The following is a 16,696-nucleotide window of genomic DNA, read 5'->3' on the forward strand; positions in this document are numbered from 1 at the left end:
CCATGGAATCCAACCAAGCAAATGCTCTGTCTGTTTTTGCCACCCAGCTTCAAGAGATTGTACAACAATACAAGAAACTTGCTGTAGACATAAGAATCAAACCAGGCCACGATGAGATTGTTAGGACTATCAATGATCACCTTGAATCTGTGACAAGTAGATTGCTTACAGCAGAAAAAGAAATAACTGGCCTAATCGAGAATCCTAAACATACAGTAATTCTTGAATTGTACAGTATCCCCAACAAAGAATATGATTCACCATTTACACCAGGTGGCAAAATATATATGCTGTCCCCTGCACAATTTTATTACCAGTTTTTTTTGTTGGGGGCACACTTAGACCAATCAAGATCAAATATTGGCTACAACCACAGGCACACCACTACCCTACCTTATCAATAACAAATGCTGACAACAAACCAAAGGTAACCAGTGTAGAGTTAGAGGATTTTACAGACCCCAATACATTAGAAACATCTTATGCTGAAGATGCTTATGCTCTTGAATTTAATATACAAATAGGAGACAAATTATATTTAGAAAATCCTGTAGTATCAGCTGCTGAACATCCCATAGTTGCAATATTCTTGTTTACATACTATGTCTAGACAAATTATTGTTGATGAATTACACAGACAAGCCAGACATAATTATAAGAGACTGCCAGTGGTTACAAAAGGCATAGATGATTTGTGACAGTGTGACTTGGTTGAGATGGCAAGTGGACAGCTGAAAAACTTAGACAAGATCAACAAGGGCTACAAGTATCTACTCACTGTCATATACACATTTTCAAAATATGCCTGGGCTGTGCCACTCAAATCCAAGACTGGAGCATGTGTTACAGAAGCCTTCAGGACAATCATCAATCAGAGTGGAAGATCACCGCGCTATCTACAAACAGATAATGGCAAAGAATTCTATAATTTGGTGTTCCAACAATTTATTAAAAGTCAGTCAATACAACATTACTCGAGTTACAGTGATCTCAAGGCCTCTATTGTAGAAAGATTCAACAAAACCCTAAAAAATCATATGTATAAACAATTTACCCTTCAAGGTAATTATAAATGGCTCAGTATCCTACCAGAACTTTTAGATAGATATAACAACTCGGTCCATTCCACAATCAACATGAAACCCTCTGAGGTAACTTTATCTGATGAGCAAAAATTGATCAGTACTGTTTATTATCCTAGATACCAGCCAACAACAAGAAAAGCCAAATACAAGGTAGGTGATCAAGTAAGAATCAGCAAATATAAGCACATATTCAAAAGAGGCTTTACCAGAAACTGGAGCACTGAATTATTTACAGTGGTTCAAGTTAAACCTGGGACCCCTAACACATATATAATAAAAGATCACCAAGGAGAAATTCTCAAAGGCAGGTTCTATGAAGAAGAACTCAGCAAAACTAAGCAGCCTGACACATATCTTATAGAAAAAATCATCCGCAGAAAAGGCAAAAAGATACTGGTGAAATGGCTAGGTTTCGCAGAACACAGCTGGATCGAGGCAAAGTGATACTATGAACACCTGGGATGTTATAAAGAGACTACCAGATCCTGAACAGCAGATTAAGAGAAATGGAAAGCTGCTGCCTGATAATATTAGATGTATTATTGTTGGGCCATCGGCTTGTGGTAAAACTACACTAATGATTGATATTTTTTTATTGGCACCCAACTGGTTAGACTGGAAAAACAGGCACTTGTATGTTTTCTCTAAGAGCTTGGAACAATTAAAATATCAGCAGCTGATTTTTACACAGGGCCGACACAAAAATATAGATTGCTTCTACCTGGCACAGACTTTTTCTAAAATACCGAAGCAGCTGATCCGAGACAACAGCAATTTTATATGTGTGTTTCATCAAGATCATACCAACCTCAAACACATACATGATGAATATGTAGGTGGGGACTTGAGCTACAATGATTTTTCCAAGTTTTGCAGTCGGTGCTGGAACCAGGACAGCTATGGGTCTGTCACAATTGATATGACAAGGAAACCCAATAGTGGTAAATATAGAAATAAAATCAACAATTTTCTAGACATTGAAACATATATAAATAACCATGAAAAGGCCAATTATTGATGATCTTAAATTAAGAGATTATCTTGCAAAAAGATTTAAGGGATGGAAATCAGAGAACCGAGGAATCTATGAACAACACAAGCAAACAGAACAACCTATTATTGATGCTATTAGTGAATTAGGTAAAAATATCAAAACTGTTACAGAGCAAAATCAAAATTTGATCACAGAGCTTGTACCTGTAGCTGCTAGGAACATATTAGATTATCCAATCACCACACTTTCTAGTATTCATACACCTAGTCCTGTTGCTCCTCGAAGAATTGAAGCTACTCAGGATCCTATTGAATTGGGTCTTCTTGCTCAAAAATATCTAAGCACACCTAAAGACAACAAAGATGAGGTGTTTGGTTTATATGCTGACACAGAGCATGATGGTAGCATCATACATAGAATTGGCAATTTCAGAGTAACATTTATGGGAGATGATCTCATTGTATATTCAGAATCTCATCTTGGAGAAAGAGGTGGTTTTGTTAAGTACCCTGGCACACCTGGATTGTGGGAACTGCTGACTAGGAAAAGACCTGGCAGCTATACAGATCAAGACTATGAGCATTACAAAGAAATATTAATAAAATCAGATGCTTTATACCAGAACAATGATCCCACACAAAAAAGAGTCAAGTCTAGCAGTGGAGCAAAATACAACAATTTAATCAAGCCCATATGGTCTCAGATCAAGACTGGTAGTGGAATCAAACAATACAACACCCTGCCTAAAGAATTTGTGTGGGTTGATGATGTCAGGAAACTTGTAGATAGGTTGCTGGTCATAGCTGGGGAAGAAAATGCTGGCAACCACAATTTTTACAATGAAAAGGTTGGAATAATGGACATGATAAGCACCAAATTGTCTAATTTTATAGTGAATGACACTAAGGGCATTGGATATCTTATAAAAATTATTAATACTCTACCACTTAAATTTTGGAATATCTCTGAGGGTCGGGGGCTGGTTAATGACATCATAAACAAGCTGCCATTTGAGCTACACATACCAGGCTATCAGTATTGTGGTCAAGGCACTAAACTAGATCATCGACTAAACAGAGGTGACCCTGGTGTTAATCCTCTAGATGCTGCTTGTAGAGACCATGACATAGCATACAACACACATACCGATCTTGAGAAGAGACATGTGGCAGACAAGAAATTAGAAGAGGCTGCATTTGGTAGATTTGTAAGCAAAGATGCTTCTTTGAGTGAGAGAATAGCAGCATTGGGGACCACCATAGCTATGAACACCAAACAAAAACTGGGGTGGGGGTTGTGATAAATTAAATAAATTTAAGCCACTTAATTAAGCTATGTAAACCCAGAATATGTATATAATAAAGCCCCCCTCCATGTAGGACTGCCTTGACTTGGCGAGGGGCTTAGTAGGGAGGTCAATTTCATCTCATCATTTCACCCATTTTTCATATCCATATCTCACGTTTTTCACCATTCCATCACGTCATTCATCTCCATATCTTTGACCTCCCTCTAAGAAACTTATGTAGGGAGGTCATTTTCATCTCATCATTTCACTCATTCTTCACATCCATATCTCACGTTTTCACCATTCCATCACGTCATTCATCTCCATATCTTTGACCTCCCTATAACTAAGGGTCCTGCTAGAGGAGACAACCTCGATAAAAAACCCCTATCCCAAGGTGTAAGTTGCACGTGCCGATGGGACAGTGTTGGCTGCAGGGGTAGGTGCAGTCGCGAACGTGGCCTCGGGGATTTCGGTTTGGTCCTCGAGTAGCCTCCATTTTTGGGGGTAGGCCTTCCTCGGCATAGAGGGCATGTCGAGGCGACAATTTATGGACCCTCCACCATAAAATAATTTTGTATATGGGTACAAAAAACAACTCAAACGGGGGGAAACCCCCAAAAAGAGCGCGGCCTTCGAGCCCGCTCCAATTTGTGGAAAAGACAAGTAACGTGCCACGTTACCTTGTTATCAGTATTGTTGAGAAGACCGATAGTAACGATGTTTCTACAACACCAAAGAAACACGGAGCTGCTACATTGAAGGACTTGTCACCATTCCTTATCAAGAAACAGCTAGACTACGCCGCTGGTTCCGATGTTCCAGAAATAAAGAAGCTGAGAAACGGGAGTCTACTGATCCAGACCAGCACAGATCGCCAGACCAACAACCTTTTAAAGTTACGATCTTTGGGCCATTTCACTGTTAATGTTGAACCCCATCGTCAACTTAACAGTAGTAAAGGTGTAATTCGCCACTGGGATCTGCTAAATGCTGAGGAGGAAGAGATTCTTGAAGCACTCTCAGACCAACATGTCACCGCAGTGCAGCGAATCAAGACGCGAAAATCCGGAGAACTTGTGCCAACTGCTTCTATTATATTAACGTTCCAAACGACCACTCTCCCAGATATTGTACGGGCTGGATATTTGAGACTAAAAGTCCGACCTTACATCCCTAACCCGATGCGATGTTTCAAATGCCAGCACTTTGGGCACACTCAGCCTTCCTGCAAGGCCACTACCGCCCTTTGTGGTAAGTGTAGTCTGCCTGATCATGGGACCGAACCTTGTTCTTCTGGTCCCAAATGCATTAATTGCCAAGGCGAGCACCCAGTCTGGCATCGTGACTGCCCCTCCTTCCAACAAGAGAAGAAAATCAGAGAGTTGGTCGTCACAGAGAAAATCTCTGCTGGCGAAGCAAAACAACGTCTCCGGGAAAGTATACGCACCACTTTACCTGTGCCATTCGCTACAGTTGCTGCAGCTGCTCTTATCCGCCGCAGTGTGGGTGTACAAACCAGCGACGTGTCAACTCAAACACCAACGATTCCCGTAGTAGCCCGCCCTGCTTCGAGGAAACCAGCAACCAGTCCTCGCTCCACAGAGAGGAAGTTCAAGCAGGTGCATACAAGGGAATATTTTCTGAAGTCTACTAGCTCTCCAGTCAGGGTGGCAGCCACCACCCTGAAACTTAAGGCGCAGCTGAAGGCTGCCCGGCGGGCGCTCAAAGCACCCGCCCCCACTCCCCCTTCTTCATCCCCTTCGCCCTCTGTGTCCTTACCCGAGGACATGATACAGGACGAAGCCGCGGATGAAGAATTTATCAAGGTGACAGGGCCTAGAAATAAAGTACGCCTTAAAAGGTAACACCCATACCTCCAGCTATGGCTTATTGTCTCCAATGGAACCTTAACGGTTTCCGTACACATCTCGAGGAACTGCAAATTCTAATATCTGAATTTGACCCTGCCATCATATGTCTCCAAGAGACACATTTTCGTCCAAATCAATCAGTGATTCTAAACGGATACACGCTTTACCGCACCGACAAGCTTCCTGAGGGTCGTCGTGCACACGGTGGTGTTGCAATCGGTGTTCGAGATACCATCCACTCAACACCAATCTTTCTCACCACCCCCCTCCAAGCTGTCGCCGTGCGGGTCCAGCTACCACAGCCAATATCTGTGTGCTGTATCTACATCACAAGGGAGGAGCGATTCTCTCTTGAGGACCTCCTTTCTATATTCGAGCAACTTCCGTCTCCTGTAGTTCTTTTGGGCGATTTTAATTCCTACCATAGTTTGTGGGGCTCCGTTCGTACAGAGCCCCGGGGTCAAATTATAGATCAATTCCGTGAGGCATCAGGTTTAACGTTGCTGAATGATGGGACTCCCACATATTTCAGTCCTTCCTCAGGCACACACTCTGCGTTGGACTTGTCCTTCTGCAGTCCCAGCATTGCTCCTACCACATCTTGGAGCGTTCACCCTGATCTCTGTGGGAGTGATCACTTCCCACTGCTTCTAACTTTCGAACATCTTCAGCACTCACGTGAACAACACCCTCACTGGCATCTCAGTCGGGCCGACTGGGGTGCCTTCGAGCGTGCCGTGGACATTGAAGTCGATCTAGCGTCGACTTTGCCAGCCATCGACGCCTTAGATATATTTGTGTCAAGAGTGCATGATGCTGCACGCACCTCCATTCCACATCCCAGTGGACCTGCGAGGCGACGCCCAGTCCCCTGGTGGACTGCGGAGATCAGTGCAGCCATCAAGGACCGCAATCATGCCCTAGATCGATTCAATAGGAACCACACTGCCGAAAACCTCGAGCAGTTCCGCATTAAGCGTGCCCGTGCCCGTCGGCTTATTCGAGCCAGTAAGAAGGCGTGCTGGGTCCAATACGTGTCTTCTCTGACGAAGCAGGCTTCGTCGAAAGCCGTTTGGACCAAAGTACGTCACATCCAGGGGGGTGCATCTACTCCTCTGAGCGCTCTGGAGCACGATGGGACGTTGTACACTGATTCCGGAGACATAGCTAATATCTTGGCCACGCAGTTTTCTGATGCGTCTAGCTCTGAAAATTATGAACCACGTTTCCGCCGTGAGAAGGACCGTCAGGAACGACGCCCTCTAATTTTTCGAAGTCATAACACCGAGCCATACAACTCTCCATTCACTGAACGGGAGTTCGATCAGGCGCTTCGAGATTCTAAGAATACAGCTCCTGGAGTGGACAAGATCCACTATGAGATGCTTCGTCATCTGCCCATTGGAGCCAAACATTTCCTTTTGGAGGTCTTCAACAGGCTTTGGTTGGAGGACTCTTTCCCCACTTCCTGGAAAGAAGCTATTATTGTTCCCATCCTGAAACCAGGTAAACAACGCACCGCAGCCTCGAGTTACAGGCCTATTGCCTTAACTAGCTGTGTGTGCAAGTTGATGGAACGCATGATCAACAAGCGTCTCACCTGGTTTTTGGAGGAAAACTGCTTGATAAGTAATTTTCAATGTGGTTTTCGCTCCAACCGTTCCACACTGGACCATCTGGTTCAGCTGGAAACACAGATTCAGGATGCATTCCTCAACAAGGAACATTTAGTTGCAGTTTTCTTTGACCTCCAAAAGGCATATGACACAACGTGGCGCTTTGGCATCATAAAACAGCTCCATTCTTGGGGCGTGCGTGGCCATATGGCGTACTTTATTGAAAATTTTTTATCAGATCGCTTTTTCCGCGTACGTGTTGGGAACTCCTTTTCGGATCTTCACGAACAAGAGAACGGTGTCCCGCAGGGCAGCGTACTTAGTGTGACTCTGTTTGCCATAGCCGTAAACAGTGTTATGGCAAACATTCTTTCCCCTGTACATGGCCTCCTCTATGTCGACGACCTCACGATCTTTTGTCGCTCACGGAATCTCGCGTCAGCTTCTCGTCAACTCCAACTGACGATAAACCGTTTGGTTGAGTGGTCCTCCCAAACAGGTTTCACCTTCTCATCCGAGAAATCCGTGTGTGTTCACTTTTGTCGTCAGCGTACATGTCATTTAGATCCTGACCTGTACATGGGGAAGTCTCCCCTGTGCTTCGTGAATGAGGTCCGCTTCCTGGGCCTCATTTTCGATAAGAAATTAACATGGCTACCTCACCTTCGCCAGTTAAAGTTCTCTTGTCTTCGAGTTCTCAACCTTTTACGCGTTTTATCTCATACTTCTTGGGGTGCTGATAGGACGGTATTGCTTCGCCTATACCGTGCACTCATCAGGTCGAAGCTAGATTATGGATGTGTTGTGTATTCTTCTGCTCGCCCATCTAGACTTCGCATCCTAGACACTGTCCACCATGCTGGTATACGTGTGTGCACTGGTGCCTTTCGGACCAGTCCAGTCGCAAGTTTGTATGTAGAGGCATCTGAGCCGTCGCTGTCTCTGCGAAGACAGCGGCTGGTAGTTAACTACTTCCTCCATCTTCGCTCGATGCCTTCACATCCTTCATTCCACACCATCTCAGACGAGGGTAGGCTGGCAAGGTATCGGCTCCACCCTAGTGTCACTAGACCATTTGGTGTTCGTGCAGACGAGATCCTGTCAGCACTTGGTGTTGACAGTGATCTTCCTGGCGTCTCTCCACTCATTTCGCCTCTCCCTACCTGGGAGTTTCCTGCACCTTCTATCGATTTTTCTCTGACTGCTCTTCCAAAGTCAGAGACACCAATGGTTGTATACCAGCAACGGTTTTTAGAACTTCGTGCGAAGCACCCCAATTTTAATGTGTTTTACACGGATGGGTCCAAGACATTGGAATCAGTTGGTTGCGCCTTCGTCCTAGACTCTCAAAGTTCCAGTTTCTCGCTACATCCTGCCTGTTCCATCTATACGGCAGAGTTGTACGCCATTCTAAAGGCACTGGACTTTGCAGACGTCAATGGGCTGAAGAAAGTCCTTGTGTGCTGTGATTCGACCAGCGTGTTGCAGACCCTGAATTCGCCGTATTCCCGGCATCCAGTAGCGCAACGCATATTCAGACGGCTTGTGTCCTTATCTGCCAGCACAGATGTACACTTCTGTTGGGTCCCTAGCCACGTGGGCATCCAGGGGAACGAAGCAGCTGATGCTGCCGCCAAGTCTGCTGATGCAGATGGCGACGTTCTCGTCCACCTTTTGCCTGCTAGCGACCTGCAGAATGTGTTCCGTTCTCGCCTTCTTGACACTTGGCAGACCGAGTGGGATGTGGAAACGGGGAACAAGCTTCACTCTGTTAAGCCCACCATAGGTGTTTGGCGTTCCTCGTCTCGTCCCTCTCGGCGAGAAGACGTTATTCTTACCCGCCTGCGTATAGGACACAGCCGTCTCACGCATGGTCACCTACTGCAAGGGCTGGACCCTCCGTTGTGTCGTACTTGTAATGTTTTATTAAGCATTCGACACATTCTCGTTGAATGTGTCGATCTTGCTTACCTCCGGCAGACTTTTAACCTTTCCGGCTGTTTGTCATCCCTCTTGGGTGATGACAGCAGTATTTTATCACGTGTTTTTAGTTTTTTGCGAAGAGCTGGACTCTTCCACCGTCTGTAAGGAGGTTTTTAGTTTATTCTGACTTTTTAATGTGTCGTGTTTGTCTCGTGCTGGTCTCTTTACAACCTTGCACTTTTAGTTTTTTTCCCAAGGGGCTATCTACACCCCTTTTTTAAATCTGTCAGAATTTTAGATAAGGGGACATTTCCCCGTATATACAGAAGGGTGCGAAATGGCCTTAAGTGCCGACGCACCCATAACTTTTAACTCAATCAATCAAGAAGCAAGTGGACTATGCCGCTGGAAGTGATGTCCCTGACATCAAAAAACTGCGCAACGGAAGCCTTCTCATCCAGACCAGTACAGATCGCCAGACTAACCTCCTCCTTAAGCTTACGACCTTGGGCGACTTTCCTGTTCAGGTAGAACCTCACCGTCAACTGAACAGTTGTAAAGGTGTTATACGTCACTGGGATCTTTTGAATTGCACAGAAGAAGAAATCCTTCAAGAGCTTTCCGATCAACATTTAACAGCAGTGCAGCGAATCAAGACCAAAAAATCCGGAGAACTTTTCCCGACAGCTTCGCTCATTCTCACCTTTAAAACGACCACTCTCCCGGATGAGGTACGGGCTGGTTATTACAACCTCCATGTCCGGCCGTAAATCCCGAACCCGATGCGATGTTTCAAATGCCAGCACTTCGGGCACACTCAGCCTTCATGCAGGGCCACCACTGCTATTTGTGGCAAATGTAGCGAGCCTGACCATGGGACCGAGCCTTGCTCATCTGGTCCCTCATGCGTCAATTGCAAAGGCAAGCACCCAGTCTGGCATCGCGACTGCCCCTCTTTCCAAGAGGAAAAGAAGATCCGAGAGTTGGTTGTGACAGAGAAAATCTCTGCCGGCGAAGCAAAAAGACGTCTCCGTGAAAGTGTACGCACTCCTCTACCTGTGCCATTCGCTACAGCTGCTTCAAATGCTCTTGCCCGTCGCAGTATTGGCGTCCAAACCAGCGACGTGTCCACTCAGACAACAAGTATTCCCGGAGCAGCTCACCCCGCTCCGAAGAAACCAGCAACCACTACTCGCTCCACAGAGAAGAAATACAAGCAAGTGTATAATAAAGAACATTTTCTGAAGTCTACTAGCTCTCCAGTCAGAATGACAGCCACCACCCTGAAACTTAAGGCGCAGCTGAAAGCTGCCCGGCGGGCGCTAAAAGCACCCGCCCCCACTCCCCCTTCATCCCCTTCGCCCTCTGTGTCCTTACCCGAGGACATGATACAGGACGAAGCCGCGGATGAAGAATTTATCAAGGTGACAGGGCCTAGAAATAGAGTACGCCTTAAAAGGTAACAATCTTACCTACAGATATGGCTTAATGTCTCCAATGGAACCTTAACGGTTTCCGAACGCATCTCGAGGAACTGCAAATTCTTATATCTGAATTTGACCCTGCCATCATATGTCTCCAAGAGACACATTTCCGTCCAAATGAATCAGCGATTTTGAACGGATACACGCTTTACCGCACCGACAAGCTTCCTGAGGGTCGTCGTGCACACGGTGGTGTTGCAATCGGTGTTCGAGATAACATCCACTCAACGCCAATCTTTCTCACCACCCCCCTCCAAGCTGTCGCCGTGCGTGTCCATCTACCACAGCCAATATCCGTTTGCTGTGTCTACATCACAAGGGAGGAGCGATTCTCTCTTGAGGAACTCCTGTCTATATTTGAGCAACTTCCGTCTCCTGTAGTTCTTTTGGGCGATTTTAATTCCTACCATCGTTTGTGGGGCTCCGTTCGTACAGAGCCCCGGGGTCAAATTGTAGATAAATTCCGTGAGGCATCAGGTTTAACGTTGCTGAATGATGGGACTCCCACATATTTCAGTCCTTCCTCAGGCACACACTCTGCGCTGGACTTGTCCTTCTGCAGTCCCAGCCTTGCTCCTACCACATCTTGGAGCGTTCACCCTGATCTCTGTGGGAGTGATCACTTCCCACTCTTTCTTACTCTGGAACATCTTCAGCATTCACGTGAACAACACCCTCACTGGCATCTCAGTCGGGCAGACTGGGGTGCCTTCGAGCGTGCAGTGGACCTTGAAGTCGATCTTGCGTCGACTCTACCACCAATCGACGCCTTAGATATATTTGTATCACGAGTGCATGATGCTGCACGCACCTCCATTCCACATCCCAGTGGACCTGCGAGGCGACACCCAGTCCCCTGGTGGACTGCGGAGATCAGTGCAGCCATCAAGGACCGCAATCATGCCCTAGATCGATTTAATAGGAACCACACTGCCGCCAACCTCGAGCAGTTCCGCATTAAGCGTGCCCGTGCCCGTCGGCTTATTCGAGCCAGTAAGAAGGCGTGCTGGGTCCAATACGTGTCTTCTCTGACGAAGCAGGCTTCGTCGAAAGCCGTTTGGACCAAAGTACGTCGCATCCAGGGCGTGCATCTACTACTCTGAGCGCTCTGGAGCACGATGGGACGTTGTACACAGATTCCGGAGACATAGCTAATATCCTGGCCACGCAGTTTTCTGATACGTCTAGCTCTGAAAATTATGAACCACGTTTCCGCCGTGAGAAGGACCGTCAAGAACGACGCCCTCTAGTTTTTCGAAGTCATAACAACGAGCCATACAACTCTCGATTCACTGAACGGGAGTTCGATCAGGCGCTTCGAGATTCTAAGAATACATCTCCTGGAGTGGACAAGATCCACTATGAGATGCTTCGTCATCTGCCCATTGGAGCCAAACATTTCCTTTTGGCGGTATTCAACAGGCTTTGGTTGGAGGACTCTTTCCCCACTTCCTGGAAAGAAGCTATTATTGTTCCCATCCTGAAACCAGGTAAACAACGCACCGCAGCCTCGAGTTATAGGCCTATTGCCTTAACTAGCTGTGTGTGCAAGTTGATGGAACGCATGATCAACAAGCGTCTCACCTGGTTCTTGGAGGAAAACTCATTGATAAGTAATTTTCAATGTGGTTTTCGCTCCAACCGTTCCACACTGGACCATCTGGTTCAGCTGGAAACACATATTCAGGATGCATTCCTCAACAAGGAACATTTAGTTGCAGTTTTCTTTGACCTCCAAAAGGCATATGACACAACGTGGCGCTTTGGCATCCTAAAGCAGCTCCATTCTTGGGGCGTGCGTGGCCATATGGCGTACTTTATTGAAAATTTTTTATCAGTTCGCTTTTTCCGCGTACGTGTTGGGAACTCCTTTTCGGATCTTCACCAACAAGAGAACGGTGTCCCGCAGGGCAGCGTACTTAGTGTGACTGTTTGCCATAGCAGTAAACAGTGTTATGGCAAACATTCTTTCCCCTGTACATGGCCTCCTCTATGTCGACGACCTCACGATCTTTTGTCGCTCACGGAATCTCGCGTCAGCTTCTCGTCAACTCCAACTGACGATAAACCGTTTGGTTGAGTGGTCCTCCCAAACAGGTTTCACCTTCTCATCCGAGCAATCCGTGTGTGTTCACTTTTGTCGTCAGCGAACATGTCATTTAGATCCTGACCTGTACATGGGGAAGTCTCCCCTGTGCTTCGTGAATGAGGTCCGCTTCCTGGGCCTCATTTTCGATAAGAAATTGTTATGGCTACCTCACCTTCGCCAGTTAAAGTTCTCTTGTCTTCGAGTTCTCAACCTTTTACGCGTTTTATCTCATACTTCTTGGGGTGCTGATAGGACGGTATTGCTTCGCTTGTACCGTGCACTCATCAGGTCGAATCTAGATTATGGATGTGTTGTGTATTCTTCTGCTCGCCCATCTAGACTTCGCATCCTAGACACTGTCCACCATGCTGGTATACGTGTGTGCACTGGTGCCTTTCGGACCAGTCCAGTCGCCAGTTTGTATGTAGAGGCATCTGAGCCGTCGCTGTCTCTGCGAAGACAGCAGCTGGTAGTTAACTACTTCCTCCATCTACGCTCGATGCCTTCACATCCTTCATTCCACACCATCTCAGACGAGGGTAGGCTGGCAAGGTATCGGCTCCACCCTAGTGTCACTAGACCATTTGGTGTTCGTGCAGACGAGATCCTGTCAGTGATGTTCCTGGCGTCTCTCCACTCATTTCGCCTCTCCCTACCTGGGAGTTTCCTGCACCTTCTATCGATTTTTCTCTGACTGCTCTTCCAAAGTCAGAGACACCAATGGTTGTATACCAGCAACGGTTATTAGAACTTCGTGCGAAGCACCCCAATTTTAATGTGTTTTACACGGATGGGTCCAAGACATTCGAATCAGTTGGTTGCGCCTTCGTCCTAGACTCGCAAAGCTCCAGTTACTTGCTACATCCTGCCTGTTCCATCTATACGGCAGAGTTGTACGCCATTCTAAAGGCACTCGACTTTGCAGACGTCAATGGTCTGAAGAAAGTCCTTGTGTGCTGTGATTCGACCAGCGTGTTGCAGTCTCTGGATTCGCCGTATTCCCGGCATCCAGTAGCGCAACGCATATTCAGACGGCTTGTGTCCTTATCTGCCAGCACAGATGTACACTTCTGTTGGGTCCCTAGCCACGTGGGCATCCAGGGGAACGAAGCAGCTGATGCTGCCGCCAAGTCTGCTGTTGCAGATGGCGACGTTCTCGTCCACCTTTTGGCAGCTAGCGACCTGCAGAATGTGTTCCGTTCTCGCCTTCTTGACACTTGGCAGACCGAGTGGGATGTGGAAACGGGGAACAAGCTTCACGCTGTTAAGCCCACCATAGGTGTTTGGCGATCCTCGTCTCGTCCCTCTCGGCGAGAAGACGTTATTCTTACCCGCCTGCATGTAGGACACAGCCGTCTCACGCATGGTCACCTACTGCAAGGGCTGGACCCTCCGTTGTGTCGTACCTGTAATGTTATTTTAAGCATCCGACACATTCTCGTTGAATGTGTCGATCTTGCTTACCTCAGGCAGACTTTTAACCTTTCCGGCTGTTTGTCATCCCTCTTGGGTGATGACAGCAGTATTTTATCACATGTTTTTTAGTTTTTTGCGAAGAGCTGGACTCTTCCACCGTCTGTAAGGAGGTTTTTAGTTTATTCTGACTTTTTAATGTGTTGTGTTTGTCTCGTGCAGGTCTTTTTACAACCTTGCACTTTTAGTTTTTCCCAAGGGGCTATCTACACCCCTCTTTAAAAATTAAGTCAGAATTTTAGATAAGGGGACATTTCCCCGTATACATAGAAGGGTGCGAAATGGCCTTAAGTGCCGACGCACCCAGAAATTTTAACTCAATTCAATTCAATTCGTATATAATAAAGCAAAAATGAAGGCCAAGGGTGTTATGTATCAGATACCTTATGCAGGTCTTAAATCTCTTAAAACTATTGATAGTCTTTTAACCAAAAAGCAGCGCAAGAAAAAAAATTCTTGTCTTGCCAAGGGCCATGGTATGAAATTATTACTTAGTACCCCTCAATTAAAAAAAAATTACAGCAATCTAGAAAAAAATTGCATACAGGTGGCTTTATATTTAGTATCCCGGCCATCTTAGCAGCACTTGGTGCTGTTGGGAGCTTGGCTGGGGGATCAGCTGCAATAGCAAAAACAGTAATAGATGCCAAAAAGAATAAGGCAGAATTAGATGAATTGAAGCGCCATAATCTGGCCATGGAAAAACAAGGCAAAGGTCTTAAGAAAGCCATGAATAAGTTTAAAAAAAACAAAAGCCGCTTACAAACCAAGATATTGAAGCTTTAATCAAACCCCTGGGCATCAAAAATTTTAGAGGTGTCTACATGTCTGATTCTTTACCAGAACAACCACTCAACAAAGAGTGTGGCATAGTTAATTTGGATAAGAACAACAATCGGGGGACTCACTGGATCTGTTATCTTACATATTTAAAGGATGAGGCATTTGTGTTTGATTCATTTGGAGGTATTCCACCTGAAAATTTAGTAAAATATCTAAAATCAACTAATCTTTATTACAATAATGCCCGTGTTCAAAACTTCAAAGATGTTAATTGTGGACATCTGTGTTTATCTGTTCTTAGATATCTGTCTCAAATAAATAAACCATCAATTGAAAATTTTCAAAAAGCCTTGTGGTATCTGAAGCATCATGGGAGTATTCCATCTCACCAGCCAAAATTCAATATTGAAGCTCAGATTACATGATGATATAGTGTATCCCAAAACAATAGCTCTGAGAGCATTTTATGGCATGTACTTGATCCCTAATATTACACACCACAACAAGAAGATTGCAGTTGGTGACCAAAACATTGTCATCACTCCAGGGCAGTATAATCTGTCTACTCTAAATGCTCAGTTACCCAGAGGTATAGTGTTAACTCAAAATTCTGTCACTCACAGAGTAGAGATTGTGTCTGCTACAGAAACTGTAGATCTGGGTACTATAGGAGAGCTGTTAGGCTTCCAGAACAACACAAAACTTGAACCAGCCATTAAACACACCGCTATTAATATACCTAAATTCTTAGCTATAGAAACTCTAAATATTCACTGTAATGTGGCCGAGGGTATGATCACCAAATCAAATGGCATTGGCACTCACAAACTGGCATCATTGCAACATTCAAACCTAACTCTGAATTTATGGAACCGATCATCTACACTCCATCACCAACATTATATTTTCCTGTGTGCCATAATAGAATAGACTACATTGAGTTGATGGTCACTAATGAAAAAGAAGAATTAGTTGATTTTGCTGGAGCCACAACAACTGCTATGATAGAAATTAATATTTAAATAACAATACCTACAAAAAAAAAATGGAAAATATTGAGAGTTATGAGCTACAATCATTCCCTCCAAACAGGAGGACCTTTGCAAATTTAAATCAAGCCAACACAGAGAGTGAGGTTGATCTTGATGTAGGAGATGGCTTTATACATCCTCACAGAGCAGATCTATACATCAAATTTGATGTTGTAAAGTTCGATGGTACAGATTATCCTGCTAACTCAAATATAAGATTGGTAGACAATTTTGTGCCACATCTGTTCTCTGAAATTGAGATCAGAAACATGGTGTTGTTATAAACACAGTAGATTACCCTGGTATTACTTCTACAGCTTTGGCCACACTAAAATTATCCAAAACCGAGGCCTCATACTACAAAATAGGTGGATTTGAGGCTGGTGATAAAATAATATCTAAGAGCCACACAGTATTGTTTCCTATGCGCCTGTTACCTGAATTCTTCTCAGATTACAAAGATATTATGTGGAAGGGTGGTTTAAGAATTACATTTAGAAGAGCTGCCAATGATGATAATGCTTTGATGAGGTACAGTACATTAAAGTCTACTGGGGCAGCTCTGCCTAATACTCTACCTGATGAAGGCAAGTGCCTTATTCAGACTATGGAGCTAAGAATCCCGGTTGTTGAATATGAGGCCAGCTATGCTCTTAAATACAAAGCAGATATACTAAAAAATCCACAGGTGCCTTTACAATTTTATACATATCAATGTGTGCAGAAGCCTGCCACTGGAAGCTATTATGAATTTGATGCTACAAACTCATTCTCCAGTATACAATATGACATGCCACATTTTGTGGTGGTACTGTTTCAGACTGGAAGACACAATAATCAAGAAAAAAAATCAAGTAAATTTGATAGCTGCAACATCAAAAACATATATCTTAAAAATGGCAGAAATGAGGTGTTCCCCAGAGAAAATTATAATTTAAACATGTCCAAGGATGATTTCCTTAAATTATATGAGGCATTTACAGCATACAAAAGGGTTACAACCGGGAATACTGACATGTATTACACACCAGATGAATTCAAAGCACAGAGACCCAT

This window comes from Lepisma saccharinum (assembly GCF_977018435.1).
Source record: "Lepisma saccharinum chromosome 12 unlocalized genomic scaffold, izLepSacc3.1 SUPER_12_unloc_1, whole genome shotgun sequence".
NCBI classification, from domain to species: Eukaryota; Metazoa; Arthropoda; class Insecta; order Zygentoma; family Lepismatidae; genus Lepisma; species Lepisma saccharinum.